The sequence below is a fragment of the Zonotrichia albicollis genome, chromosome 4, assembly GCF_047830755.1.
Source record: "Zonotrichia albicollis isolate bZonAlb1 chromosome 4, bZonAlb1.hap1, whole genome shotgun sequence".
Classification (NCBI taxonomy): Eukaryota; Metazoa; Chordata; class Aves; order Passeriformes; family Passerellidae; genus Zonotrichia; species Zonotrichia albicollis.
In genome coordinates this window covers 11,983,485-12,010,137 of record NC_133822.1, presented here as the reverse complement: position 1 = coordinate 12,010,137, position 26,653 = coordinate 11,983,485, and positions in this window count along the sequence as shown.

The window sequence follows — 26,653 nt, the reverse complement described above, 5'->3', positions numbered from 1 at the left end:
TACAGTAGAACTGTGATTAGAGCTAAGTAGTAGCCATGAGAAAGGTCAGCAGAATAATTATTTAAAAAGTAGAAAAGCAAGGACATATAGAAAAATGGTCTATGTATTAATGCTAGTTTAGAATAACTCTCTAAACTACAGAAAAGTTTATCTAGCAAGATATTAGGAAGTTTGAAGCTTAGTAATAGAGCTCTGTGCATTGTTTTAAGGCTTACAAGCAGGTATTGTATTCAAAATAAGCAAGTATTGGTTTAACCAAAGATACGTGTGCTTATAGAGGTTGGATAGAACTACTGTCAATGTGCTTTTGCTTTGTGTGATTGGTCAAAAAACTTGTAAAGTAAGTTGTAACATTAAAGTTCTTGGTCTGCTGCCTGGGATGTGAGCTAGTGGCATCTTCCCATTGTCATTACCATGTAATGAGACTGATGCTGAAAAATAAAACAGCTCAAGGCACGTTTCAGAGCAGACTCATCCCAAATCACACATTGCAACTTGTACTCAGCTCCTAGCCAACAACACACTGAAGGGGATCAGGAGTGAAGAGCCAGGAGCAGTGCTGGGGCCAGGGTATTTACCTGTGAGAAGGTAGGCGGGAACAGGGTACAAATTATCCAATGGGGAAGGGAGTCAGGGGTGGAGTTAAGGTGGAGTGATACAGGATACACCAACGGGGGAGCAGAGTGGGAGGGGTCTCTCAGGGAAAGCCAAGGGAGGAACAGGGAACACAGAACTTTCTGGAACTGGGGGATGAACAGTAGTGAATTGACAACAGCATATTAGCATTAACAAGCAAAGAACTATGGGGAATTGTGCCAGCCTCTCACCTTAATTTCAACAGAGGTATCCCACCATGGTGTTCCGTGTAGGTCATCTCTGTGGTTATCTTGTACACTTTTCCATTACTGGAGGAATTTAAAAGTCATTGGCTAGGCCTCTGGTTTCTTCTGTAAGCAAAAGGTAATGAGGAAAACTGAGTTTTTTGTTTTATGGGGGCCTACAGATTATAGCGATTTATTTCTGTCTTTGCCATGTTCGAGTCTATAATAGAACTTTATGACTGCCATTATGCTCTAAACCTTCATTATGATACCAGACTTAGAGACCTCTTTGAAACCTCTGTGCTCTGCTGCACAAAAAGGCAATTATTTTTGATGTTCTGTTGATGTAATGCAAACATGACTTTGACTAAAGCATCTGTATTCTTAATGGGAAAAGATATCTTCCTATTGAAATACTAGATAGTTAAATTATGGCCTTTGCTCCTCAACTTACGTATAAATGTACTAGTGTGACACAAAATAATCCTAATGTGCCTCTTAAATTCACACATAAATGTAAAAGTATGACCCAAAATATACCCTAACAAGCCTTTGGAAACATGTATGTTGATGTAGTCAGGGCTGTGAACAAGAGCAGAGATTTTTTAAGTTTTTTTAATAAAAAAAGAGCACCTGGTGAAAAATGCAGGGGTTTTGCTTTCCGTTATGTACAGCTGGGATCTTTTGTGTTAATAATATTAATGATGTGTTAAACTAGTGTGTCTATTCAGAATATAAACCTGTTGACATCTAGGTAGTTAGCTTGGATAGTAATCTACAGTGAGTGATAAATAGAGCTGTGTTTTTTCTGAGGCAGGAGTGAATTTGGGGATAAACTAATCAGAAGAATTGCACTGTCAGCAGCAGCAGCCGTTCATAAGCACATTTTTGGCAACTTGAAAATAATCATCATCTCTCAGAAAGTTTTCTCATAAGGTAGGTTAGTTCCTAACTTGTGCTGCTAATTATTGCTGCCATGGCTAAGAGATATTTACTCTATGGGATTAAGATGTGTCTTTTGAGTGAGACAATTTATGAATATCATGCCATAAAAAGAAGAGAACCTTTCAGAAAAGGAATGAGTGCCCTACATCTTAGGAGCTTGTTTTCATGGTCCATAATGCCAGCAGTCTTCTTTCAAGGGACAAACTACTTGCATCACTCAGTAACTGCCCTTTACTAGTTCTAATTCAAGCCTCAAGGAAGGCAAAAGAGGTAGTAAAACTTGATTGCATTGTCTCTGAATTCGTTGCAAATATAGATTGCTCTCATCAAGAGTAACTGTCACACAAATATTAGCCAGGATATATAATCTATTTCATCAAGTTTCCTTTGTTATCATTTGAAACTTGTGGCTTTTTAATATAGAGAATAGAGGATATTTTAGATTATACCAGCTAGATGATTTTTAGTAAATTGAAAAATTTTAAGACCTTTTAATTGTGAAAGAATAGGACAGTTACCATACTAACAGATAAATACTTGTGCAGTGTGCCAGAAGCTTCCTGAATATATGTAAATATATGATAATTAGCCAATGTTCATGGTAAAACATTTTCAAGAGCTAGCAAGGCTTTTCTTCATCTGATTAAGCAGTGAATATGCAATAGTAAAAGGTTAACTCAATGTGAGTCTGTCATGTGATGTTCTAATAGCATCATGCTGATTTAAGTGGGTAGGCATCATTTAAAGTAGAAACTCATTTTCTTGGTCATCATTTTCTGTAATGTCTCACAACATGAGAGACACATTCAGGGACTAGAAAGAAATGTGAGATGTGACTTGAAGACAGTTTTCATTTCAGACGTAGTGAAATACTGAGAAAAGTCTGATCAGACCGTTTCAGTCTCTGTGCTGGCTGGCTGAGTGACCTCGGAATAGTCCAGGATGAAGTGTACGTAACTAAGGGCTATTTGAGCTTGGAATTTGTAATTACATAGTACTTTTATTGCTGAAGAAGCCTCTGCAACAAAATAACATGGTTGCATTCACCCAATGCCTTAAAACCAGGCTAAAAAACCTGAAAAAATTTATCTGTATTTTTCCAATCTCTCAGTATCATTTGATACTGATAATAGATTGCCCAGTACAATATGAAAAATAATGTCTCAGTATCATCCTTTATCAGCAGCTTGCATAGAAAGTGCCTTATTTATCCCTGCCTGAAAGGGATAATTTCTGTAAAGTAGCTGTTATAGAGTATATAACTATAGTTCAAACCAAGGGGCAGATGAGTAAGAGTCACACTTACATTAACCTACCTTTCTTCCCAAGGCTGCTACTGATCACAGTAACCAAAATTTGTATTTTCCTCCTTATTTTTAATTAGTGTTACATTTATTCTACTTCTTGCTCTACTTTCTGTTTCCTTCTGCTTTCCATTTCCCTGTTGCCACTATGCATCCTCCTTCTGCTGCTGTTTGCCAGGACAAATATTGAAAATGGTCTGGGACTGTATCTGAGAGCATCAGTAAATCCTTTCAGCTTTCTCTTACCAGAAAACGCATTTCCCAGACCTGTCCCCCAGGAAATGCCAGGCCTGCCTTTGCTAGTGTATGTGTCCAGCCCCTTTGGAACCTGTTCTTGCAATTTAAATGCTATCCAGACTGTTCCCACAGTGAGTTATAGTTGCCTGGTATTGGAAAGTCGTATCAGCAGTGCTCACAGGGATGGGCTTAAACATATAACTTTTGCCTTCTGGTATCAGCGTGTTAATAAAAATAAAGCATGATTTACACCTCACACTGAAGCTGGGTATAAGGGAGTTGCAGTGAAGTGTTCTGTTGTTGGCTATGCCATTAAACTGAGCTCTGTGCACGTGTGTAATGCAGTACTGCAGTTTTAATGAGAAACTCCCTGAAAGTTATTACTGAGAAGCAAAGTATTGCTATGGAGTTTTATTGCCAAATCATAGAATTCGTCTTTTTCCCTTGGCCTGAGCTAAGCACACAAGATTACAATCCAAAGATAAAAAATCAGAAACCAATACCAAAAATACCTCCACCCTTCTGTTTCCTGCAACATCTTTGAAATAGATTTTCTTATCTTGAAGGTTTGATGCTTTTGATCTATTACTACCCATGTCTGCTTTAGGGGTTCCATATGCATGGATCTATCCCACCTGTACAGGACTTTCCCCACAACCCTCCCCCAGAATGGCACATGCATAACGCCAGTTGCCAGCTCTTTTAGCAGCTGTGGTCCCTGTGATGTGTGGCGTTCATTGGCAATTCTGTGTCACGAAGAGAATTTAAGAGCAGAACAGGGAGGTAACTGCTGGGGAGGTTGTGGCTGTTGTCCAAATAATTTAGAGTAAACTATTTGTGTTTTGTTCCTTGAGATGCTGTCACGGTATGGAAATCAGTATCTTTTTCTGCAGTGGCAACTGATGAGTGGTGAGGGGGAGGCTGGCAGGAAATACAGCTGATGAAGAGCCCAGAATGAAGAAACAAAAATATGGCAAAATTGATAGGGAAGAAAAAATGCAGATGCTGCTGTTTTGATTGATGAACTAAAAGCTGTTAGAGATGCTCTCATTAAAGAGTGCTGAACAATCTTCAGCAAATAACATTCTCGGCAACCTAGTAGGTTTAGTGTAAGTGTGACTTGAACAGCACTGGCATGTAGGCCTGCAGAAATGGAATTCCAGAGTAAATGAACAAAAAAGAGCCAAGACCTCTGCCACTGTAACTGGTGACTGACATAATTCCCTACCTCGTTTCCTGACGTTGGGATAAGAGTTGGGGGATTCTAAGTGTCTGTGTTTCCAGCAGTGCTGAAGTTCTCTCCTAGGGACAGTGCATAGCTACTCTGAATTCCTGTCCCCCTGGCTCTCTACATGTTCGGGAGCAAGAAAAGCAATCTCATTTCATTTCAGGAAGAGAAGTGAAATTCTGTGAAAAAAGAAAAGATAACCTTACAAACATTCAAGAAAAAAGTTAGAATCAAATAAAATACAAATGAAAAAATCAAAACCACTCATAAAATTGGGGCGTTTAGTGACAAAATAAACCAAAATGGTCTGGGAAGAAATGAAGTTCAGTGCAAAAAGACAAAACATGCCAAAACTAACCTCACAAATGCTGCAAAAGCAAGAGAAAAAAATCAAGGAGGAAGACAAGTATTTGATGTGGAAGATAGGACAGATATGGCATGGATAGGGAAAAAGAAGAAAAAAATCCCAACCAAAGTGAAAGCCATCAAAGGCATGGGATGCCATGAAGTGCAGGACCAAAGCTTGCAAAAATTTATCACCACTGAAATGCTGGTAACAGAAAAGAAGGACTTACAAACACTCTGGAATGGAGATACCATCAAAGGAAATGCAAGTGAGGAAGAAAAACAAAAGAAAATCAGGAAACTCAGTGACTCCAAGAAAATGGACGACAATTGTATCAGATGCAGTGCAAAGGACCAAAAATTACCACAACTAAGTTCACAGATATTACACAATCAGGAGGAAAAATGAAGGAGGAAGACAAAACTTTGAAAGGCAAGAGATTACTGACATGGCATGCATGCTAAAAAAAAAAAAAAAAGAAAAAGAAAAAAGAGAACTCTTTGTTAAAGTGAAAGCCATCAAAAGGCAGGCCATCTGCCATCAAAAGAAGCAGGAACGTGGAAAAAAGCTTGCAAAAATTCATCCCCATGAAAATCATACAAACAGAAAAGAAGGGTTTAAAAAAACTCTGGAAAAGGTATACCATTAAAAGAAATGAAATGAAAGGAAGAAAAAAAGTGGAAAAACTAGTGATGAAAATGACTACAAGGAAAATGACCGGAATTACATGGGGTGCAGTGCCAAAATACAAAACACGCACAAAGAAACCTCACAGCTGTTGCAAAAGAAGGGGAAAAATCATGGAGCAAGACAAAACTTGCAGGGGAAGATATGAGGGGCATGGCATGCATAGTTCAAAACAAACCAAAACCAGAAAAATATATTACCTAAAGTCAAAGCAATCACAGGGCCGGCCTTATGCCATCAAGTGCAGGGACATGCACCAAAGCTTGCCCAAATTGATCCCCGCTGAAGGCCAAAAGAGAAAAGAAGGACTTACTAACGCTCGGGAAGGGAGATACCATCACAGGAACTTGAATTGGAGGAGAAAAAAGAAAAATTTTGGAAATTTTGTGACTACAAGGAAATGGACTGGGATTCTATGCAGCGCAGTGCAAAGGACCAAAACAGGCCAAAACCAAGTTCGCAGATGCTGCAAAAGCAGGGCAAAAAGTCAAGGAGGAAGACTCAGCTTGGGGGGGAAGATATGAGGGATATGCTATGGATAGTGAAAAAAAGAAAAAAAAATTTTCGCAAAGTCAAAGCCATGCAAAGGCATGGCATGCCATCAAATGCAGGGACATGCACCAAAGATTCCCCTATTGGTCCCCATTGAAATCGCAAGATTCCGTCTCCCTTCCTGAAAGGAAATGAAATCACTAAAAATCATTGGTGTATGTCCCTGCCCTTCTTGTCATGCTATGTTTTTTGATGGCTTTGACTTAGGGAAAGTATTTTTGCTTTTTCTTACTTTTTGTTTAATAGCCATGCGATGTCCCTGATATCTTCCCCTCCATGTATTGTCTTCCCCTGTGACTTTTTCCCCTGCATTTATTGCATCTGTGAGCTTAGTTTTGGCATGTTTTGATCCTTTGATATATAGCTCTGTTTCTCAAATTTTATGTTTATTACTTAGGGAATAAAAATTTCTCTTTTTTTTAAGTATCCATGCCATGCCCCTGATGTCTTCCCCTCCACGTTTTGTCTTCCTCCATGACGTTTTTCCCTGCTTTTGCAACGTCTGCGAGTTTAGTTTTGTCATCTTTTGTTCATTTGTAATGCATCTAATTGCCTCACAAGCCACTTTTTTGAAGACATGAAAACTCCTAATTTTTTTGTTTCTTTGATTTTTTTTCAATTGCAATTCATTTGATCCTATCTCCTTTCCAGACTGTTAGTAAGCCTTTCTTTTCGTGTTCACAAGATTCCTTTTCTCTTCCTGAAAGGAAATTTCCTTTTGCGAAGGGAAACGGAATCTTGCGGTTTCAATGATGACCACTAGTAGAATCATTGGTGCATGTCCCTGCCCTTGATGGCATGCCATGCCTTTGCATGGCTTTGTCTAAGGGAAAGTTTTTTTTCTTTTTTTTAAGTATCCCTGTCATTTCCCTGATATCTTCCACTCCATGTTTTGTCTTCCTCCTTGCCATTTTGTCCTGCTTTTGCGACATCTGTGAGCTTAGTTTTGGCATGTTTTGGTCCTTTGCAATGTATCTTGTTTTCTCACAGCTTATGTTTTGAACGTAGGGAAAGTTTTTTGTTTTTTGGTTTTCTTTGGTTTTTTTAAGTGTCCATTTCATGTCCCTGATTTCTTCCCCTCCAAGTTTTGTCTTTCTCCTTGACTGTTTCCCCTGCTTTTACAACATCTATGAGCTTAGTTTTGACATGTTGTGGTCCTTTGCAATGCCGGTCTTTTCCTCATAGACTCTTTTTTATAGATATCATCAAAGGAATTTCAATTGGAGGATAAATAATAAAAAACTTTTGGAATTTTTGAAATTTTTTGACTACCAGGAAATTGACTGGGATTATATCTAGTGCAGTGCAAAGGACCAAAGTGGGGAAACTAAGCTCATAGGTGTTGCAAATGCAGGGGAAATAGTCAACGAGGAAGACACTCTTTGGAGGGGAAGTTATGAGGGATATGGCATGGATACTGAAAAAAAAAAACTTCTAAAATCTTAACGACATTCAAAGGCATCAATGGGCTTACAGATTGTTCAAATTCAAGAGAAAAAATAAAGGTGGATGATAGAACTTTGAGGGTAAGATATAAGATATGACTTACATGGCATTGATATATAGTAAAGAAAATAGTAGAAAAATTCTTCACCAAAATAAAGGCCATCAAACGACATGGCATGCCATCAAGTTTAGGGACATGGACTGAATCTTGCCAAACTTGCTTCCCATTGAATATCTTGCAACAGGAAAGAAGGTCTTACAAAGACTCTGGTTTGGAGATACGATCAAATGAAATTCAATTGAAGGAAAAATAAAGAAAATTGGAAAATTTAGTGACTCCAAGAAAATGCTTTGCAGTGCAAAGGTGCAAAACCCGCCAACAGTAACGTCACAGATGCTGCAAAATCAGTACAAAAATATCAAGGAGGAAGACAGAACTTTGTTGTGGAAGATATTAGGGACATGGTGTGGCTTGGATAGTGAAAAAAGAAAATAAAACTCTTGGCCAAAGTGAAAGTAATCATAAGGTATGGCATGCTGTCAAGTGCAGGGACCCCCACCGCAGAGTGCCTAATTGGTCCTCATTGAAATTACAAGATTCCGTTTCCCTTCCTGAAATGAAATTTCTGTTCTTCAGCCTGCCCCACCCGATTATCATTACCATTCTTTTCTGGAATTCATGCAACATTCAATGGGCTACTCTGACATGTCATAAATTAATATTTGAATTCTGTCAATATCCACTGTGGTCTAAATGTTCAAGTTTTCTTTGAGCTTTTGACAGAAGTAGAGTGGACAAAAAAGATAAGCTATTCTCTGTCTGTAGAATCTCCTTCATGACCTCAGTCTTCCTTTTCATAACACTGCAGCCGTGGCCAGATAATCAACTACTATAATTAAGTTCTTGGTAGTTTATACCCAGAAGTAACTGCCCCAGATTCTTTTCTTTTGTGGATAATTTCCAAGGAAATAAGGATCTCTTCCACAACATTTGGGGAGCTCCATGTTCCCTACAACCCATACAATATCTCTGCTTTCCAAAATGTCCCATAAAGCACCCTCAGTGTTTTCCAATGATCTCTGTTTACCAGCTCACACTGCAACCTACAGATGACTTGACCAAAGGGCTGCCATGTAAGTCTACAATGCTACCAAATAATCCAGATTTTCCACCAGAAGGTTGCTGATTTCAATTTTTCTCCCCAGCAGAACCACCAATTCCCATGAAGTTTACATGAATGTAGTCCCTTTGGTGCCATAGGCACCAAAGACTCATTTGTTTGAAATTGGTCAGTTGGTTAGGAAATTCTCAGGAACTGACTGGTACCTTGTCAAGACAGAAAGAGAGGTGATTTCAGGAACATAGACCCTTACCTTTTTCCCATGTTATCTCATGGAAGAAGAATGAGAATTTAATTCTATTAGCCAATTTCTATCAAGATTGCAGCTAAACTTTGACTTATGTAATTTTTAATGACACAAAAGTCTGACTAAACACCTTTCCCACCTTACACAGTTATATTTGAATTAGAGTTTTTTCATATATCCAGTACTTTGATTGATTCTGTAAGATCCCACAAAACAGGAAAGTACACTTACTATTCACAGTAGAGGAAATTATTTTTAGCAGAAACTTTCTAGTCTTTCTTAATTCCTCACATAAGTGCAAAGAGTCTACTTGTTTTTTTCTCTTTATAAATCACCCTAAAATTTGCATCCATAAATTTGAAAATTGCTGTGATATAGCTAATAGTCCTTAGGGAATTCATGCACTGCTGAAGAAGATTTCCTCTCACAAAAACAGTCCTTGGGATGACAAATACTTCTGTTTGTGAGATATAAGGGAAAAAATAAATTATTTTTTCCATACCTGCACAATTATGGTGGCTGAGTGGCTTGATTAGATCCATGTGGGAGTTAGCACAAGGCCCAAATGACAATGAACAGGGAGAAATGTCCAAAAGCATGGATCAGAGCAGATTCTTTCAAAACAAAATACTTAGCTCAGAAAGAAGTGGTTGATAAGCTGAGAGTTTGATCCTGTGATATATTTCAGTGTTAACATGCTGAGGACTCTGGAGGAAATATAGTTGACCTCTATGGCTGCTATGAAAAATGGCATTATCATGGATTCTCTGCTTGCAAATAAATTGCTCTGTCTTGCTAATCAGACTGGTCAGAAAAGACCATTCCATCACAGAAATACAGGCTTTTTCAGCAGCCTCTCTGCTGGAGGAAAGGACAGCTCACAAGTCCTGTGGAGTTAATAAATGTACTTGCAACAACTGAAAGAAAGATGTTTCAAAGCAAACTCTGTTCCAGCAAGTAATAACAGATTTTTGATTTGTATGTGTGTCTGTGTTTACATATGAGGATTCTGCTCTCACTGCTGCAAGTTCTGCACACACACCTTAGCAAGTTTGTTAAAATACATCTGTTAACTGGGTTTTCATTGTGCCTCCTGTTGTTTTTTTCAGACATTGATGCCAGTGATGGTTGATTCCTGCTCTACAAAGGTATCCAGTGTTAGTCCAACAGGACTTGCTCACTGAAACAATTACTCATATAATGCCAGTCTCTCCAGTACCCAACATGTAACCTTAGTTTATACTACAAAACTGCGTGGCAACTTTGGCAGCACCAACACAGTGCTGAGACCTTTGACATGAACCCAAAAGAGGTTAAGGCTTCTGTGTCTCTAACTGCTGCCCACTGGAGACCTGGCCAAGCAATGTGACAGCTGAAGTGTGATAATTGACCAAGGAAACTTTTAGGTGAAAATGCCTTTAGCAGTAGACAGACCGCAACTTTGCTTATCTGGAGTACAACTTTACTGTCTTCAAAGTCTAATCATGCGTTTAAGATCAGGTTGTTGGATCAGCAGGGTGTAAAGGGTTTTGTGAAGCTTGAGGCCAGAGTTATCACAAACTGTGTCAGTGAAGCTAAATATAGTTTCAGAGGGGGAGGTTCAGAGGCATGAGCTTGTGTGAGACTTGCCTGAGGCCAAGAAGGATGAGCTCCTCACCACCATGCTCCTCACCATGCTCCTCAGCACCCCGTTGCAACATGGTACCAGGGACAGTCGTGAGGCAGAAGCAAGCCAGGAACCTTTTGCAGTGTGAGGCTGGAGCCTGTGTTGGAGACATGCCTAGTGCCCCAATTCTCCTCCTCCTTCTCCTCTGCTCTGTCAAGCCAAAATTCACTCAGGCACATTTTCATCTTGTAGCCATGATGTTCTTCTGGCCCTGAAATTTACCGCTTGACTGAAACTTGTACTGTAGCCAAAAGAAATTTTAGTGCAGGGAAAAGAATATGGGCCTAAGGCTACACAGATGTATTTATTATACATCCAAGATTTATAATTGAATTGGATATTCTGGCAATGTGATAATGATCTGATTACAATTTTTATCACTGTGTCTCAGTGTATCCAAATGTAAAAGTTATCTCCTCCCTTCACATTCCACTGCACAGCCTGCCAAGGCATGTAAGTCCCTGTGTGCCATTTCTGAGGGCTTGCTGTGTGAAGCTTCTATGTTATCTCTGCCTGGTGCCTGGGCCAAGAGATCTCCTGGCTATTAGCCTAAAACCGACCCAGTGCATGGCAGATTTCTCTAAGCTCGCCAGGAACCCATGTAATGTCTTGTGCAGCCTTGTAACCTACCAAGACTTGCTTGAGTCATCTGCTGCAGATGGTTTTTTTTCTGTGAAAAATGAAAGGAAAATATTTTAACCAAATGGTGTAGGTTGTCAGTGATGTTCCAGGTGACAAGAACAAGAGTAAAAGGGAATTAAATAGAGGAAACATGTAAAATTACTTGTCATTAGTCAAAGAGGACTACGAATATAAGTCTGTTCTACATTGACTGTATTAATATTTGATAGCTTGGATTGGCTACTGTGTCTTTTCACCTGACACCAAGTCTCCGTTTTTGATAGAAGATGTAATTTAGATTCCTCTGAGTGTTTCTACTAATTTGCCTGTTTGAAGCATCTGAGGTGTCTGATGCTTCAAACAGGCAATAGGAGGGGTTATTTGTACTTTATTTTACAGTTTTTATTGAATAAAATAAGTGTATTTCCTTTTCCTAACTTACAACAAATGAAAAAAAAACCATTAAACTGAACTGAAAAAAAAACAACTCTGAGAAGACTTCATACCCATTACTTTTAATCATGAGCTCAGCATTTTATAAATTTAAAATTGTATTTTTCTTTCTTGTCTGATAAAATAAACTTAAATACGTAGGAGAGATAAGTTGGAATTCTTTGCCTTTTTTTTATCAGCACATTGCCAGATGGAATTCAAAATACCTGATAATCCATTTCCTGTTACAGTGACTATTTTTTGACAGTGACATTTTCATCTTTCTGTATACAAGTGATCAGATTTTCCTGTTATCTGTCTCATATTTTAATGGGAATTTGTAGCTCTCCATGGAAAAGGGATGAGGAGGTTTCAGCTTGGGCTTCCTCAATTCTGTTTGTGGCTCACTCCAAAGAGGGACAGGGACATCAGCTCTGGATTCAGGAGTGTTGAATAGTGCAGAGAAGGCTTTAATCTGTACAGCAAACCTTGCTCAGAGCTGCTCCTTGTCTTTGCCTTAGATAAACCCTGCCAGTGGCTACACATAAATAAACAATTAATTCCAGGTCCAAGCTGTCTTTACACATTCCTGTGGTTATTACCTTGGGCCTATGCTACCTTAAATCTCTGCACACTGCTCCACTGCCTGAAACAGCCTTAGCGATTTTGATTGATAAATTTCATTTGACATGTCTCAGGTCATTTGCCTCTGGAACTGGGATTAGACAGATTAGTTTTGCAGGTGTGAGTCAAAGTGAAAATGTACACAAAATCAGGAGTTTCAAAGGGAGACTGCAGCAAAGCTTGCTGTGTTTCTACCCTGCATTCACACATATGCAAATTCTTTATTTTACAAATTTTCATCCCTGGGATCATCCTTTGAAAATCAGTATTTGGGGAAATCTGAGAAAATCGATGTTTGTGTTCCAAAAATTAATTTCTGGAAGTGAGGTAGTGCTTTGGAAAACAGTAGAAGCACTGTGCCTCAGCTATGCATAGGCTGGAACATCCAGTACATATTTCTGTGTCTTCTTGATTGTTGTAAATGAGCCTCCCAATTTAGACACCAAATTTAGGTGTTACAGAGTTGTATAATGCCTGTGTGTGTGATAAGTTTAGGCAATCATAGACAATAGAAATTTAATAAACAGTGAATTCAGAGAGATTTTTGGACTCCCAGTATAGATGCCTATTCTCAGAAAACAAAAATTAGTAGCTATATTCAGCTGCCAAATCATCATTGCCTAGTGCCACTTAGATGCTGTGGACTAACTTGTGCATCTTCCTGCTGCAGCAGAACCCTGTTTTTCCTCTGGAATGGGGTCATATAGCCCATCTCTATGCAGATGTGTGACATCCTCCAGGGCATCTCAAATGGCATCCACTATCCTTATTCAGGCAACTGAGTTCTTACTCGTTGACTTCACTGACCAGATGTTCATGAGCTGTGCTGAGGGCCAAAAAATGTGACTGGTCTGTAAACACCTGCACTGTAGACACTTAAAAAAATTGTGTGGAGACAGTTACCATCCTGGGTTTATATTTGCTTCTCATGAGTGTGTCAGCTACAGTCAAAACAGCACAGCAATCATATTGGGTCTGACAGCTGCCCAGCAGTAGTGAGTGATGCTGGCTGGGAGTTTGTGCTGGTGCACCATGACTGAATCATTCATCTTAATCTTCACTAAGCTGAGCAGAAGTCACTGAACATGTATGATATTTCATCAGATTTCTCTAATGTTGTGTGCAAGAGCAGTGAGTTGGGATTTTTTTTCCCAAGACTTGTTTTCCTGTGGGTTTTTCCTGGCACAGTTCAGGGCTGTGACACCTCTCAGCAGGACAGATTAGTCTTGTGTGGAGCACTGCCCTGAGACAGAATTGATGCTTCTAGCTCTGAATGATAACTCGAGCCTGCCTTAATGGGGAGACAGCCCTACATGTCCATGCATCCAAAGACTATATTAGCCACTACATCACACTGAGAACATATGCCATTTTGATGATCAAAATGTTTTTCTGATTCAGTGTCTTTTAAAATTCAATCCTTTTTCCTGCAGATGTGAATGTAATGTGAATTTTCAGGTGAATGTTTCTTATGCTTATATTGCTCTACAGAACTGACCTTATCGGCCAGGTCCCCATACAGTGACATTAAGAACTAAAATGCTAACATCACTTCCAGAAGCAGAGGGTTTTTCATTGGAGATCTGACATCCTTACAGGCATGACTCTGCTCAACTTACAAAGGCTGACAGCAGCTCTGAGTTGGGAAGATTGAATCTTTCTTCTTTATTCTTTAATTAACTTATCCTCTGCTGCACTGTCAAGTTTAATATTAATGTGCTGTCCTTGAGCTCCACTACTTACCCACGTCACTATTGTAGAATAGCAGAATATCAGATTAGAAGGGGCCTCAGGGGTCCTCTGGTCCAAGATATTAACCAGTGTTGGACTCAATATTGATCCCTGGGGACCCAAATGTGACAAACTGCCAATTTGAAGGAATCTATTTACCACCACACTCTGGGTGCAGCTCATCAGCCAGTTCCCATCTACTGCACATGTCTCTTGTCCAGACCATAACATAGGAGGAGACCTTGGGAAACCACATCAGAAACCTTGGAGAAATCTATGTAAACAATGTCTCCTGCTGGTCCCTACCAGTTTCTCAAGGTCAGAATTGAAGGCACTTGAGAGAGTAGTTCATATTCAGACTCGGGTGTTTATATTTCTTATCAGTGAAACAGTCTCACAGCCATGAGTTCGGCAGCCTTTCATTAGAAGGCACAAAATGGCTATCTCTTGTTACAAGGTCTTTTAAGACTAAACTATCCAATTAAGAAATCACACCTAGATTATTTTCCCTTTTAACCCAATAACCGATCCCTCAAAGCCCTCAATACGGACTTTTCTGTCCATTACAAAACATCACCCAAACCCACAAAGAAGAAGGTAAAGAAGAACAACTTGTCTCTGCCCTAAAACCTCCCTCTTGCTTAATATTTATTTCTATATTCTAAAACCCCAAACTCTAAGTTTTCCACCCTGTGATATTACACACTCATAACCACCTACACACCCATAATCCCAGTGCTGTTAATAATTTTTGGAAGCCTTCTCCACAGCCTCAGGTCAATTGCAGTGTTCTCTTGTAGGTCTGTGCCTTTAAGCACAGAAAGTTTAAAATTCTCAGCATCCAGGATTCCATCAGGTCCCCCATCAACTGAAAAAACTTCTACTTTGTCATAGAAGTTTTTTTAAGCACAACTTGTCCTATGCAAATCCATACTGGATTTTCCCAATCACACACTTCATTTGACTACTGATGTCTTGCAGGAGGCTTTATTCCATAACTATCCCAGGGATTGAACTAGACTGATGTGCCTATCATTTTCTGGATTTTCCTTTAAGCCCCTTTTGTAGGTGGATTCAACATTAGCTTTCTTCCAGTCTTCTGGGACATTGTGGAGGGATAGAATGTAAGAAAATAAAGATATTGAGGAAGTTAGTCTCACTCCTGAGGAGTTTCAGCTGTACTAATCACCAAAGATCAGGAACAGCCCTGCCCTTAACAGGCCACAGCTGTGTCCAGTAAGAAGATGAGTGCTACGAAAGGGTTAGCTGGGTAAGGAGAGAGTTGTGCTGTGAAGATGGTGGAGTCAGTGCTGCAAGGAGATGCCCATGAGAAATCACCAAGAAGGTATGGGAACCTTTGCAATAAGAGGGCAACAGGACATCACCCAGTCTCCATGGCTTCTCAGGGATTATGGAGAGTGGTCTTGCCATGGTGTCAGACAGTTCTTCCAACACCCTCAGCAGATATTGCCAGGGCCCCTTGATTTGTAGGACTCAGGCTCCTGTAATAGTTCAGCCACCAATCCTTCCTTCACTGACAGTGGGTCTGTGTTCACATCAGCCTGGATTTCTGCTCCCAAGACCTGGGGACCAACAGTGCTGGAAAGTCAGAGGTGAAGAAAGCGTTGAGAACCTTGGTCTTTTCCACACTGGGCTCAGCATTCCCTGGAGGTGTTTCAATGCCCTGGAAGTGCTGTCTGCTGCACCTCAGGAGTCCCTGCTCTGGAACTCTTCTGTAACTCCATCCACCACTCAGCCTCGCGAAGTGCTGTGTCCACCATCTGTCCCATCAAGTGATCTATGTGATCTTCTGTTCTCAAACATTAAAACATCCCTTTCTCCTGCATCCAGTTAACTTACTGACTGTATTTCATGAAATGGAATTATTCTGTTTTACAAAATCTAAGTATTCGAATTTATGAAGGTGATGAAAGTGAGCAAGTACTTGAAATTAAAATATTCTCTGATTTTCTATCTGATTTTTCAGATAGAAAAACCAAATATTTGCTCAGCTCTAAAATGAATTAACAGCAACTGGATAGTTTGCCTTCTGCTACTTATACTAAATGTTTCTGACAGATGAATGAAAATTGAAGAGAAACCATATGCTTTATTTTAAATTAATAGTTAATGGAAAAGCAGCCAAGTAAATAAAAATTCTGAGTCAATTTTTTTTCTCAACTCCTTTCTAAATGAAACTAAAAAAGGTATCCTCAAAATTTTACTTTACATATTTTTACAAAAGAGGGATAAAAGTTTCTTAAAATGTGTTACAGAATATTCAGAAAGAATGAAAAAACACTTTCAATCATCACAGAATGGAAAGAAATTTTGCATCTAAAATTTTTCTTTATCCAAGGTGACTGTGTTTTAGAACATATGCCTAAATAGTTGGTTTTAGCTCTATCTTGTCTTTATAGTGCTTAGTAACCATAAATAAATAAAAAATCCAAATATTTCTTATATTTAATACATTTAGCAATCTACCTGGAGAAACTGAAAAATCATTAAAATTTTATGGGCAATGAAATGAATTTGGAATGCACAGATGCATAAAAATCCAAAAAGAATAAACTAAATGTTCTAAAACTTCTCTGCATATAAGATGTTAGTAAAAATATTGTTACTCTTGACCATATGCCCCAATGACAGTGAATAAATAAATTTTCTGACCATGAAAGTAAAGCTGAATCTACTTGACTTTTTGTGGAATTAGATTTTTGCTTAATGGTTATTGACAATTTTTTGCCTTGTAAACACATTAATTAATGCCTTTTTTAGGTGTGTGAAGATAGATATTAAAGCAAAATATGAATTATGTGCAAATTAAAGTATATTGCCTGTGCTAGACAATGGATCGTAGGCACAAGACAAAAGGTGGTAGGATTCAACATGTTTGCTGCCTGGCTTAGAGCTGCAGCTCCACGTGTGCCCCTACAGAAATCACTGCTAGTCTGCATTGTGCAGACACTGACACATTGGCTGTCTGAGGAGAATGGCACATCCCAGGGCACCCAAAATCTGCTGTCATATCAGGCCATGCCCTGTCTTTGGATGCCTGCTGCTTCCGAGAGCATCTGACCTAGAGAAATTACTGGAATAACTGAATAACTTGTTCTTACTGGGTTGTGCTGGATGTGATTATGACAGTCATTTCCAGGAGCTAAATGGAGTTCAGCTGCTGAACTTCATCTAGTCCAGCTCTGGTTTTAATCTCATTGTTTAACAAATTGAGTTGCCTTATGACAAAGATTCAATGGAAAGGTGATGTCAGAAGTTTACATTTCATTTACTGGTAGGCTGAAGCTGAGGTGGAAGCAGAGACCTGTCCTCACAGTAAACCCCTCACAGGGTTTACTCACACCAGGTCATGAATAAATGACAGGTAAAGCTTACACCCCACTCATCTTCAACCCAATTCATTGGGAAATAGAATTTGCTTTTGCAGTAGTGCATTTTCAGTTCTGTCATCTCAGAGTTCTGAGCCTTTTTATGCTTTGTGCATCTTCACAAAACTAGTGGAGTTACTCTAGGGATTCTCAAGATCATCTCTGTATATGAAATTGAGAAAGAGAAAAGAAATATGAAGTTGGAAATAAGAAACATAAAATAAACAATGCTAAATGAGAAGTAGGTCTCCTCTCATTGATTGTTTTCTATTCATAGAATCCAGCTCCTCGTTTATGATATACTTCAATAACAACCAGAAGATTTGATTTCCACCTGTGATACTCAGTAATCATCAGTAATCCTGTCATGAAAAGGGTATCAATGATATCTTTTGCCTGCAAGCTGATGGGACTCTTCACCCAGTTCAGCTTTACTTGTCCCTTTATTTATAATTAATGATAAGCACACTGTTTTCCACTGAAGATATGTAAGACTTCGTTATGCAGCTTGGATTTCATTATATTACCACTGGACAGGTTGTACCCTACAAAGCAAAAAGAGTAAATGCTGGTTTTACATCTAATTGAACTCAACATCATCATTACTAATTCATCCAAGTTTATGCAGAAAGCAGTTAAATCCTGTAGCAATATGAAGGATGTGATTTTGGATGAACTTTGATTCTAGTTGGAAATGTCCTAATTCTGAATTAATTTCCAGGGTTACCTGTGCCTTTCCACTTCCAATTTCAAGCCACTCTTTCCAAACAACAGATCTGCCCTAGATGTCTGCTGGGATGGAAATCTATTGTCTATCTCACATTTGAATAACCAAAACACAGCAATTTTCTCCACTGAGATTTCACCACAGGCACCAGCTGACCCCACTCCTTGTCATTTGTTGCAAGGCAACCCCTTGGATCAAGGCAAATCTCAGGTATTCATATCACAAGAGAGAGGGGAAAAAAAGGAAGACAAAAGAAAATCTCTTTACAGTAGAATTTCATTTTTTCTCTTGAAAATCTTGGAAATTTCATCTTTGGCCCATTTGTTCCACTGGGATCTGGACAGAGCTTAGGAGAAATTCTTCAAGCCCTCAGTTTAATTCTCAGATGTTGGCCATAAACTGCCTGGTGCAATCTGGGTTGCACATCCTTTCTCAGGCTAGACAAATTGTACTGAGGCTATTGTAGAGCTGCTGGCTTCATGAAAGCTGAAACTGAAATGTGTAATTACATGATACAGTTTGATACAAGCTTAACATTCCCTACCTGACAGTGTTTTAAAAGGGGACTTACTTGTGCCAAGGTGATCAATGTATTAATCAGGGAATTGAGAACTTACCAGAGCTCTCTAATTAAAACAGAAAAATCCATCCCACCACACAGACAAAAGGCAGATACACATAGAACTGAGAGCAAAACTACTCAGTCTTAAGCAGACCAGATGTTGCCATCCATCCAATCAAGCAGGCTGATTGAATTGCTCAAATTTAATAGGTGAAATACTGTGCTAGATGTATTTGCCCAAAGCATGTAAACCCTGAATAATACTACTGTTCTTTACCAGTTTACTGTGAAAGTCACTAAAAGGCTATTTCAAATTTCATTTAGTTTTAAGAGAAACATTGTTTTAAAGGTTGCTATTGTGGAAACTGTTTCCTCTTTACTATTTTCTAAAAAGAAACAAGACAGTAAACTAATTGCAAATTCAGATACCTGTAAAATATTTTTCTACAGCATATCTTCTACTCTTTCCAGCTACTTCTTCCCATTTTAATGATGTAAGTTTTATTCCTGTCCTGCCTAGGAGACTTTTGGAAGACTCTTGCAAGTCATAACAAATGACACTTCAAACAGATCATTATTAAAAGATTTATTTGCTGGGTAGGAAGCAAGTACACAGAAGACAAAGGAGAAAAAACAATTTTTCAGTGAATTCTATATCTCCAAGTATTTCATAACTACCTCTAACAATATTTGTTGTCTCTATGACTCTATGCATCTACATTTTGCAGTGTTAGCTTGTACCTAATGAAATCTGTTAATCTTCTGTCTTGTGATTTGCTTTTAAAACTCTGGGACATGTTTGCAATGCCTGTGCAATTATATTGTTCCAATCTGTTGAAAGCTGGCTTAAAGAAATAACATCTGATTGTTCAAACAACATTGCCAAATCACAGAGCCTGGATCCTAAACTGGTGTTAGCTACTTTGGACCATGCTTCCCTTTAGGCATGAAGTATTACCCCAGACCACCATAAATTTACTGAATGCAAACTGAAGATGTAATCACTGATAGGTATGATCTATAACACAAGATAAAATCATATTTCTTCTGGTGAAGTCTCAAGGCAGCTGGTAAATGTTCACCTGTATTTATTTGTATGCCCAAGTCTGCATGGCCTGGAACTGGGTAGAGAAGAAACAGATCAGTTATCTACCAACCCCTAACATGCATCATCCTTTGGATATATTGTCACAGTTACCATTTGCTACTAAACACTGTTCTTTGCAACTCAAACACCCATCCAAAAATTATGTTGAAATTATCTGTATGCAAAGCTTTGCAGTTCATTCTCTATTCCTTCTCTACTATCACTGGAAGTATCTACAAGTATTTGTGCTGTTTCCTGTAGCAGATAAATGGCTTTAGTAGTTTTTGTTTAAAAACTTACATGCTGCACCAGAGACATTTATTTCCTTATTTTAGGTATAATCTGATACATCCTGGGAATGTAATTTCTTTTAGCTCTTTTTGAAGAGGCTTTTTATGAGAAGTTTTACAGGGAAAAAATGCAAGAGGAACTTGCAGGAAGGGATGGTTATGTTGAAGTTCTGTTTCTGATGGCTCTGGAAACCAATGTAATTACACAACTTGTTTATGAAAATGATCTGCCGTACACGTCTCTCACATTTTCTCCATAGGGGCCTACTTAGGATAAATGGCAAATAAAAACCAGCATGTGCAGTTCTAGCAGGACTTCAAGTGTGAGCTTTGAAAAGATGTGGGAATACTGGGACAGGAGTTCTGCACTGACACATCTGCTCTGAATCATAGCACACTAATTTGTAAAACCAAGTTCAGTGGTTCTTCCTCCAGGTATTTCAAGAGAATTCTGAAGAGGAGATGTGGATAAAAATCCATGGTCCATCACTATGTGGGACATTGAGATGTTTCAAAACTAGACAGAAATCACCCCACATCACATTTTGAAATAACATATAGAGATGGAAGACATCTTCTTAAACCACTGATTTTTGAAACGTGTTAGTCGGTGAATTTATCCATAATGTTTTTAAATTGATGGAAGAAGCCAGGAACTGTTTGTCGTGTTTCTGCTTGGGATTTCCTGGACTGAAACACACACACACATATGTTACACAGCTGCCTTCTGTGCAAGAGTGAGCCAGATGTGCTCTAGATATGTTAAACTCACAGTGCAAAAGCAGATCAATAAATTCTGTACAAGTAGCCAAAATCTTCTTCTCTTATTTAAAGAACGTTTCCAGGGCAGAGAGGCTGTTGTGCCTCTTAGTCCCACACAGGAATCAGGATTTCACCCAACCATCACTTTACTCGAGATCTTCTCTGGCGAGATAATTGTTCTGCTGCTGTGCTGAGCAAGATCAGCTGGATCTCTAACTGATCAATCTGAGCATGCAGTAAAGATTTCCCAAGCTTTCTTTTTTTTAGGCATGTTGGCAATGTGGCAGGTGTTGGAGGATTACCCCTACATGATGAGAGAGGCAGGAATACCTGCCCACAGGTCAGCAGTTTATATGTTTGGATTCCTCTGCAAAAATGATTAATGTGAATCCTGTGATTAGACTGTATTTTCATGCTGGAATGCTCTCATTTCTCCCATTTTACTTTCTGAAGTGAATGCACCTTTTTTTATTATTTCAGTGGCTAAAAAATTTGTAATCCTGTAACAGACTTTGTAAAAGCAGAAAATTCCACAGAATAATTTGAAGAGAGTTTATTAAGAAGCTAAGTGGAAACTATGGGATAGGATTGTATTATTCACAAAAAATAACATAAAAAGCAACCAGGAAATGATTAGTGACATTGTGACACCTTTGCTGTAATAGTGATACTTAATCTGGTAAGTAGCTAATTCAAAAGACATGCAAGTAAGTTTAGAGATCTCGCTGTCAAAAAAAAGTGTCAGGCTTTGAACTCAATTTGTGTAATGTTTGGAGAACATGGATCAATAAATGATAATCTTATAATAAATCATTGTTTAATCAGTACTTTGGCTTTTTGAAGAAGTAGCTCAATCCCAAAATCAACACATGAAAGAAAAAAATTAAAGTTTAAGCAACTAGGGGAATATATTGGCCATTTAAAATCTATATGGATAAAATTAATGATTTATAATGAACCATAAAAATCTCTGATTGGAATATTAACTAAAGGAATACAGGTTTAAATTGGATATTATTCCAGAACCTACTTTAACAAAGAATATGCCAGTGATTTTTTGGATGTCATAAGCATATCTTCACAATTACCAGGGAGGTCTTACACAGGTGTCAGTATTGATTTGGAATACTCTTATTCTTCTTGATTTGGGGTATTTTGAGGGGGTTAAAGCTAAAATGCCATCTATATCCGGGACTGAGACCTCCAAATACCTCTCATTGACCCTGTTGATAGCCGAAAGATCATACACATCTTTTGACACAGCTTAGATTTAAGAATCAGATTTGGGTAGACTCAGTTGTCTTTTGGGGGATTTAAAATATCGACTCTACAGAAAGTTTGGATTCCAACTTTATGTGCTCTTGACTTCACCTGAGGTAGGTGTCTGAGCTGGCATCAACTTCCCTCCCTAAGTGGCATCAATCTACAAAGGAAGTTATCTGTAGCTATGACTAAGATGTCATATTTTATCTTAGCTATTCTGTCTGCTTTTAGAATGACAAATTTTCATTATGCTTTAGGTTTATTTTCTAGGTTATAGCACGTGGTTACAGCAAAACCTTTGTAATAACCAGTGACTGCAGATTGAGGCACTGGAGGTGTTCAAGAAGGGTCAAAAGAATTTGACACAAATAGTAATTTTGTACATAATTCTTAGTCTTGATTGTTCAAATTTAATTTCTTCAATGCTTATGTAGGAACAGCAGAATAAATTACTTTACCTTCAAAGTAATGGATACAGCAACCCTGGAATCTCCTTTGAGAAGAGATTTATTTTGTGTGAGATCCCAATTTTTATCTAGGTGTGTGTATCTCTGACAACCCTGATGAAAGCTTTTTTTGGCCCACTAGATTTGACCACAGAGGTACCTTCCTTCAGTCAGAAAAATTCTTCCAGATATAATGAGCCTCACATCAAATCAGCAAAACACATCTGTTTGTCTCCCTCTTCCCACAACACCACTAACAATAAGAAGCATTTTGTGTGTCCCCCAGAGCTCAGTAGGGACTGTGAATGTCGGACTGAGCTTCCCACTGAACCATGAAAAGGGAAGAAACTTTGTGAACAATTCCCCTGCCTATGTTCCCTGGCCCCTCCTGACCATACAGCACCTGAAAATGAAGGTGACTAGTGCAGCATAGCCATGGCAAATGTAATGATTACATTTCTGCTAGGATGGCTCTATTTCTCCTTAGAACCCAAAGGAATTGCCATGACATAAATTGCTATGTACAACACTGAGGAACTGCTCCACACTGATCAATCTAAGGGCAATTTATGTGCAAGAACCATGAAATGAAGCTAAGTTACTCTGGCACTTAATAAGAGAGTGAGATGACGTTTGTCTCTGATTGAAAGCCCACAGCTCTTTAATTATAAAGCATTGTGCCAAACCCATCCTAATTTCATGCATTTTTGGTTGACCATAATGGGGATTCTTGTTCTTATTTGAATTAAATTTTTAGCTTGCTTTTTCATTCTGAGCCCCTTGCAAAGACTTTAATAACCAAACTGCCAGCACAAATATCACTCCTGGTTACCTCTTAAAAAGCATAGCAGAAAACAGCCACACTTCTCTCTGATCGGTGGGGAGGGCTGATGCTACTGAGTAAAAGGGAGAGTAAATTATTTAAATTGTTTGTATATCATGTCAATGTCTAAATCTTGGATGCTAATGGCACGTAATTTGCTGACATGGATTGATGGCATCATATTTGTTGCTGCTTCTCTTGTCCTAAAAATTTTTCAAATGCGGGAAATAGTATGACCCTTCAGAGGCAGGTCCTAATTATTCACGTAATTTACTGTTCTGACCAATAACTTGGTATTTCCAGAAGTCTTTGCATAAATGTGTATGTAACACCCCCTGAATCAGTTTTCTTCCACTGCCTATGACAACACCATTCAATGAATCTCCTTGATTCTTGTGTCTGCAGAATGTTGATCCTTGACAAGCTGTCAGTATCCCCCCGGCCATTTCACAGTGTTGGCAGCCCTCTTCTGGTGTACAACATGGGACACTGAATGAATCAAAGCAATTGGAGAGTGTGACAATGACATCAGGGAGATACCGTTTGGATGGCCTAACTGAGGTGATACACTTTAGTCATCAGGGTAGCAATATGTTTTTTTGACAAGGATCTTTTGTATTTGCTAGAAAAACATATTCTTTACTGCAGGTCAAATTGTACTTGAAGTGTGAAATGGTGCAAATTAAGGATGGACAGCGCCTCTTTAATAATTAATCTCCTAATTTAAAAGCAAAAGTTTGCTATAGTCATAACAGCATTTTCCTTTTCTTTTTTCTTTTTCCTTTTTTTTTAATAGAAGTTTTCTTTTCTAGTTCTTATTACTGGAAAGTACCTGGCTTCTCAACAGCAATATCGATATTTATCTCAATATTTATTCCCTTACAAAAGTGCTAACATTTCATCCAGAAACAGTTTAGAAAGGAAGTAAATCCTCCACTGGATTTTTAGACCTGTTTACTTACAAAATTAAAAATTAATGAAAACATTTAGAGTCCAATTTGAAGTCTGCTCTCAATAAAATGCACAGGGATCCATGCTGGCAACTTCTATTAATACTAATGGAAGTTATTAAGTATTTCTTCTCCAGGCATTGACGGGAGATTTTCCTGCTCATTTGTAAAGCAGGTGGAAAGTGAATGGTCGTCGTCCTGGAAATGTGCATTAGGTGTGGTTATGAACATTAAAAAGGAAATTCAAAAAATCTGTTTTTAGAGGTTTCTGTGGAAAGGTAGTAGGAGTTAAAAAATCAATGAACGTGGCAGTGCGTTAGACCAAATAATGGCCTTGGCTGATATTTGTGTCACGGCTGGTGTCGTCTGTGATAAATGACTCTTGTAAATCCGTGGGAATGTTGTACCATTCCATCTGAGATAAAAAAGTTTAAGTGCTTCTGATGAACTTTCTAAATGCCAGCCAGCAGATCCACTTGGGGGCTATTAACTTTTGTAAACTTACAAATGGCAAAACATAAATACGAATGAAATATAGGAACCAAACTAGTAGAACTCTTGAAGAGAGGAGCACCAGCCTCCACTGCCTGCTAAAGGAAGACATATGTCTGCAATATCATTAATCAGAGCTAGCTTTAATAAATTGTGTATGGAATGTCAGAGGAATTTTGAAAGTAATTTTGTGTATTGCCTGCAGATTCAGATGAATGATTTGTGCACGGCTGCTTAGCAAGTCCATTTTCTTACAGGATTTCAAGCAACTGATTTGATTTTTTTTTTTAAACTTATATACACAGAGGTTTATTAATTTTACCAAACCAGAAGTTCATATATGCTTTGCTGTGTTGATCCTATAACCTGAAGTCCCAGATGATTCAGGCTGTATTATGTCCCTGTCTTGGATAGATTGGTATTGATGTGGGAAAGAATAGCAGCTAATGTGAGAATTTGCTTCTCTATGGGTTGGTTCATGTTTGCAGAATCTGATAAATCAGAATGACACTTGAAGACTTTCTTTACTTATACATTTGGAAAAAACATCACTGCTAGAAAATATCTATAAATGGATATTAATTTTATGTAAAATGGCAGACCTATATTTTAAATCCTCCACTGTTTACTGGGGATTTACATTTGCCCCATGTTCACACTGCAGCTGCACTCCTTAAGACTGATTGCCTGCAATGTACTAGGAGAGATAAAAATGAGTGTCATACTCACCCATAAAGTCCTACAAGCTGACAAATTCAGAGCTGCAATTAATTGTTCTCATCCAGAAAGAACCAGCTTGCAGAGAAAGAAAAGGACAGTTTGGTATGTTAAAAATGAATACAACAGAAAACTTCTCTCAAGGAGGAACTAAAATAATATAAATGTAAATAACTCCCATGGAAATAAATAAGGATTTCAGAGACTCTGAGATACTTTGGAATAAACATGGTCAGTGTAATTTTTTAGGCATACTGAAAAATGCAAACTGTTCTGCAAATTTAAGGTATGGAGACAAAAAATTAAATAAAATAATTTTAAAATGATTTTTTACTAATCGTCCCAGCAGGAGACAGCACATGTATGATACTGATTCTCCTGATAGAGCTGTCACAGTAGCAGTTTGCCTTGATATTTTCTTTAATGGCCTCTCCCTATCTTGTTGGAAATATTCCATTTCTTTAATATTTTATACTTTTACAACGAGTATTTATATTACTTAATAAATATGGAAAACAGAGTGTATTTTTCTGAAGATTCTACTCTTTCTATTAATGGCTTAGAGACTTCCCTGATTCCTTGCAAATTAGAACAGCATTGAAAATAACCATTCATATTACAACCTTTGCATACAGACTTTCTGTGTGCAAGGAGTCTTAAAACAAAATTTTGGTTTGGAAAACTTTCAGGATTTTCCATTTCAGAATCATAAGGAGACTTCATGTCCCACCTTGGCAGCAAAGAAACAATAGAATATTTAAAATAATAAAAATATCTAAATGCAGTGAGAGCTTAAAGCTCTGTAATCACAAGATACTTCTTTTCTATAGCTTTACTGAAGCTTGCATTTATTTGAATCTCATTTCCCCCTTATAAATGGAAATGTTCAACACACATACACACATGGTGGTGCCACAACACAAGAGTGTCATGGTTAAGGATTTCTGTTAAGAAAGTTTGAGGATGAACAAGGATCACAGATCTGGTAGAGAGATGAAACAATAAAAATTATTTAAGAAAAATGAAACTTCTAGTGAGGCCATAATGCTTGGGTTTTGGTCATATATGAAAGATTTGTTTTTATTAAAGAACATAAGCCATACACTGAGTCTGAGTATATTGCGTGGGTAAGTCAAG